This window comes from Triticum urartu, chromosome 7A (assembly GCF_056163025.1).
Source record: "Triticum urartu cultivar PI428250 chromosome 7A, HENAU_Tu73, whole genome shotgun sequence".
NCBI lineage: Eukaryota > Viridiplantae > Streptophyta > Magnoliopsida > Poales > Poaceae > Triticum > Triticum urartu.
The window spans coordinates 34626508-34632507 of record NC_141879.1 but is presented as its reverse complement, the minus strand read 5'-3'; positions in this window follow the sequence as shown (position 1 = coordinate 34632507).

The following is a 6000-nucleotide window of genomic DNA, read 5'->3' as shown; positions in this document are numbered from 1 at the left end:
TTGGATTTTGTCCCCCTAGGCGTACTTTCGAAAAAAAAGATGTGGTTACGTGGGGCACGCAAAGCAACACGATACGCCAAACGAGCTGGTCGGATGCTCGATCGTTTGTGGAGCAAACCTCTATCACGAATTTAACTGGCTGTGAAAAGTTTTATGTTGTCATATTGCCCAGGGCCTGAACTTGAAAGAATACAATATAGGCTACACTAGACTACTGGAGTACACGTACGGGTGTTTTTTGCCATGTAAATCAGAAATCACTGTATTTGACCACAGGATTATCACTAGATGCACAGAACCGAAAGTACATATCATGCAGCACGTGGTGATGTGAGACGTGTCCTCTTTCTCGTTTCTTCTCTTCCCTTGTGTTCTGTTTGAGACAGGCGACAGAGCAGGTGTCTCGGGCCCGGCCCGATCCCGTATCTTCGCCGCCGGCGACGCCGGTCGGAGAGGAGATGGGGGAGGAGCTCGGAGCGCCGCTGTAGATAGTAGATGTAGCCTAGCTGTTTCCTTGGTGGAGTTTGGCCTCGTGCCGGAGTTTGGCGTCATGCCGATCGGGACCTTGCAGCCGGCGCGCCTGAGCCGGCGCGCGGTGGTTTCCCGAGGGGCACCTCATGGTGGTGGTGATTGGTTCGCTGCTGCTGGTCGGAATCAAGCCTGAGTCCTCGGAAATAAGCTCGATGACCTCCCTGGTGTGCAGGAATCCCCTATGCTCGCCTTCGTCGACGGCAGTCACCATGGTGGTGGGCAAGCCGATGAAGAAAGGCATCAAATTGGTTCTTGCGACCGGTCCCAGAGCGCATCATCGACGGTGTTTGTGTTTCGGCGCTCCCGGCGGTTAGCCGGTTTGAGCTCTTACATACTAATGAGCTTGGACCCAGCCAAAAAAATTAAGACCGTGTAAAAGGCCAAAACTGAAACCATGTTTTCATTGATGTAAACACTAGAATAAGGCTGCGTTTGGCAGCAAAGTTTTTTCATTGTTTTCTGAGAATACTGCGGTTTCTGAAAAAGACCAGGTTTTGAATACTTTGCTGCGTTTGGCATAAAAAAAACCAAAGTATTGTAAACCACGGTATGCTAGAAACCAACGTATTTTTGCAGTATCCGGAAAAGAGGTCCCGACCTCTTTTTTTTTTAAACAGAACAGAGAGAAATCATCGGGGAGATCACGATGACGTTGCCGTCTATGTCGAGATAAGAATCCCAGCTGCGATCCCATCCTATTTTCCCTCTTTCTGTTATGGTAAACTTCTGGTTATAGCCAATCTCATCCTATTTACGAGTAGTAGGTCTCTCAGGTTTTTCTTCTAGCTGGCGTCCCGTGCGAGTCTTGTCTCTTCTCTGCAGCGCCATGAGCGAATCAAGCTCTCCACCACGGAAAAAAGGTATGAGCTCGTCTATGCCCTACAATTTTCGTTCTTAAATTATCTGTCCAGTCTGACCGTAACACTGCCGCAGGAGCTAGCATATAGATTAGAGATCATACGGCCAGATGGGATCACGGCACTGATTAGTTTCATGTGATCTTGCACGCTTCTCCTTGATTCAGGTTATAGATGCAGCAGATTATAGATGCTAGCTAGCTAGCCGATTCGGTATGAATGGCGCACGTACACACACAAAGAATTTAGGACCGGCTGGAGCTACAGGCACGTATATAGACATATAATGGCAACACCCTCCTAAGATTAATTCAATCTAGTTGACTGCTCCTACGATGGTATTACTTCAATCTAGTTGACTAATTAACTGAAGTTGTCATACGCTCTTGATAAATAATGTACCTCCTATTTAAATTAATCCAGCCATTGAAAGCCAGCTGATCGATCTGTTTCTTGCGCCTGTGTAGTTTGCATAGTAGTATACAAATCTGACCCTACATGCAAACATGGTCCATTTTACTGAGCATGTAACTAGACTCCTGTTGAGTTGGTACATCATCTTTTGTTTACTGACACATCTTATTATCTTGTTGTAATTATCAGTAAATCTTTATCTAACTATAATGAACGCTTGCAGGGCCAAAAGAGGACAGAGCTACATGGAGTAATGGTCGCACTGGTTTTTTTGTGTCAATGATGAAAGAGTATGCAGATGTGGGAAGGTACCGTGGCCAAAATGGGTGGACCAAGGAAGGATGGCAAGCTATGAAAAACCGCCTTAATGAGAGGCCTCCTGGAGCTAATTTCACTGTTCAACAGCTGAAAGATAGAGAGCAAAGGCTGAAGAAGGAACTTAATGTTGTCAAGACTATTGTAGAAAAGAGTGGTTTTGGTTGGGATCCTTGTTGGAAATATGCCCTAGAGGCAATAATAAATTAGTTATTATTATATTTCCTTGTTCATGATAATCGTCTATTATCCATGCTAGAATTGTATTGATAGGAAACTCAGATACATGTGTGGATACATAGACAACACCATGTCCCTAGTAAGCCTCTAGTTGACTAGCTCGTTGATCAATAGATGGTTACGGTTTCCTGACCATGGACATTGGATGTCGTTGATGACGGAATCACATCATTAGGAGAATGATGTGATGGACAAGACCCAATCCTAAGCCTAGCACAAGATCGTGTAGTTCGTATGCTAAAGTTTTTCTAATGTCAAGTATCATTTCCTTAGACCATGAGATTGTGCAACTCCCGGATACCGTAGGAATGCTTTGGATGTACCAAACGTCACAACGTAACTGGGTGGCTAGCACAATGTGACCAAGGAGTTGATCACGGGGTGATGTGTTACGGAACGAGTAAAGAGACTTGCCGGTAACGAGATTGAACGAGGTATCGGGATACCGACGATCGAATCTCGGGCAAGTATCGTACCGATAGACAAAGGCAATTGTATACGGGATTGATTAAATCCTCGACATCGTGGTTCATCCGATGAGATCATCATGGAACATGTGGGAGCCAACATGGGTATCCAGATCCCGCTGTTGGTTATTGACCGGAGAGTCATCTCGGTCATGTTTGCGTGTCTCCCGAACCCGTAGGGTCTACACACTTAAGGTTCAGTGACGCTAGGGTTGTAGAGATATTAGTATGCGGTAACCCGAAAGTTGTTCGGAGTCCCGGATGAGATCCCAGACGTCACGAGGAGTTCCAGAATGGTCCGGAGGTGAAGATTTATATATAGGAAGTCCAGTTTCGGCCATCGGGAAAGTTTCGGGGGTAATCGGTATTGTACCGGGACCACCGGAAGGGTCCCGGGGGTCCACCGGGTAGGGCCACCTATCCCGGAGGGCCCCATGGGCTGAAGTGGGAGGAGAACCAGCCCCTGGTGGGCTGGTGCGCCCCCCATGGGCCTCCCCTTACGCCTAGGGTTGGAAACCCTAGGGGTGGGGGCGCCCCACCTGACTTGGGGGGCAAGTCCCCCCCCCTTGGCCGCCGCTCTCCCTTGGAGGTTGGATCTCCTAGGTCCGGCGCCCCCCTAGGGGTCCTACATATAGTGGGGGGGAGGGCAGCCGCACCCAAGCCCTTAGCACCTCCCTCTCCCTCCGTGACACCTCTCCATCTCGTTGGTGCTTGGCGAAGCCCTGCCGAGATCCCGCTACTTCCACCACCACGCCGTCGTGCTGCTGGATCTCCATCAACCTCTCCTCTCCCCTTGCTGGATCAAGAAGGAGGAGACGTCTTCCCAACCGTACGTGTGTTGAACGCGGAGGTGTCGTCCGTTCGGGCTTGGTCATCGGTGATTTGGATCACGACGAGTACGACTCCATCAACCCCGTTCTCTTGAATGCTTCCGCTTAGCGATCTTCAAGGGTATGAAGATGCACTCCCTCTCTCTCGTTTCTAGATGACTCCATAGATTGATCTTGGTGATGCATAGAAAATTCGAAAATTCTGCTACGTTCCCTAACAGTTGCATCATGAGCTAGGTCTATGCGTAGATTCTATGCACGAGTAGAACACAAAGCAGTTGTGGGCGATGATTTGTTCAATTTGCTTACCATTACTAGTCTTATCTTGATCCGGCGGCATTGTGGGATGAAGCGGCCCGGAGCGACCTTACATGTACGGTTACGTGAGACTGGTTCCACCAACTGACATGCACTTGATGCATAAGGTGGCTGGCGGGTGTCTGTCTCTCCCACTTTAGTCGGATCGGATTCAATGAAAAGGGTCCTTATGAAGGGTAAATAGCAATTGGCATATCACCGTTGTGGTTTTGCGTAGGTAAGAAACGTTCTTGCTAGAAACCCATAGCAGCCACGTAAAACATGCAACAACAATTACGTCTAACTTGTTTTTGCAGGGTATGCTATGTGATGTGATATGGCCAAAAGGATGTGATGAATGATATATGTGATGTATGAGATTGATCATGTTCTTGTAATAGGAATCACGACTTGCATGTCGATGAGTATGACAACCGGCAGGAGCCATAGGAGTTGTCTTAATTTATTTATGACCTGCATGTCAATGAAAACGCCATGTAATTACTTTACTTTATTGCTAACCGTTAGCCATAGTAGTAGAAGTAATAGTTGGCGAGGCAACTTCATGAAGACACGATGATGGAGATCATGATGATGGAGATCATGGTGTCATGCCGGTGATGAATGTGATCATGCCGCGCCTCGAAGATGGAGATCAAAAGGCGCAAGATGATATTGGCCATATCATGTCACTTTATGATTTGCATGTGATGTTTGTCATGTTTACATCTTATTTGCTTAGAACGACGGTAGCATAAATAAGATGATCCCTCGCTGAAATTTCAAGAAAAGTGTTCCCCCTAACTGTGCACCGTTGCGAAGGTTCGTTGTTTCGAAGCACCACGTGATGATCGGGTGTGATAGATTCTAACGTTCGCATACAACGGGTGTAAGCCAGATTTACACATGCGAAACACTTAGGTTGACTTGACGAGCCTAGCATGTACAGACATGGCCTCGGAACACGGAAGACCGAAAGGTCGAACATGAGTCGTATAGTGGATACGATCAACATGAAGATTTTCACCGTGTTGGGGATCGTAGCAGAAATTCAAAATTTTCTACGCATCACCAAGATCAATCTATGGAGTAATCTAGCAACGAGGGGAAGGAGAGTGCACCTACATACCCTTGTAGATCGCTAAGAGGAAGCGTTCAAGTGAACGGGGTTGATGGAGTCGTACTCGTCATGATTCAAATCACCGGAGATCCTAGTGCCGAACGGACGGCACCTCCGCGTTCAACACACGTGCAGCCCGGTGACGTCTCCCATGCCTTGATCCAGCAAGGGGAGAGGGAGAGGTTGGGGAAGACTCCGTCCAGCAGCAGCACGACGGCGTGGTGGTGGTGGAGGAGCGTGGCAATCCTGCAGGGCTTCGCCCAGCACCGCGGGAGAGGAGGAGGGAGAGAGGCAGGGCTGCGCCATGGAGAGGTCAAAACTCATGTGTTGGCAGCCCCAAAGTCCTCAAGTATATATAGGGGAGAGGGAGGGGGTGCACCCCCTTTAGGGTTTCCACCCCAAGGGGTGCGGCAGCCCCAAACCCATCTAGGGTGGCGGCCAAAGGGGGGGAGAGGGGGAAACTTGCCCCCCAAGCTAGGTGGAGGCGCCCCCTCCCCAAACCCTAGGCACCTTGGGCCCTTGTGGGGGGGTGCACCAGCCCACCTGGGGCTGGTCCCCTCCCACACTTGGCCCATGCAGCCCTCCGGGGCTTGTGGCCCCACTTGGTGGACCACCGGGACCCTCCCGGTGGTCCAGGTACATTACCGATAAAACCCGAAACTTTTCCGGCGACCAAAACAGGACTTCCCATATATAATTCTTTACCTCCGGACCATTCCGGAACTCGTCATAACATCCGGGATCTCATCCGGGACTCCGAACAACATTCGGTAACCACATACAAACTTCCTTTATAACCCTAGCGTCATCGAACCTTAAGTGTGTAGACCCTACGGGTTCAGGAACCATGTAGACATGACCGAGACAACTCTCGGTCAATAACCAACAGCGGGATCTGGATACCCATGTTGGCTCCCACATGTTCCACG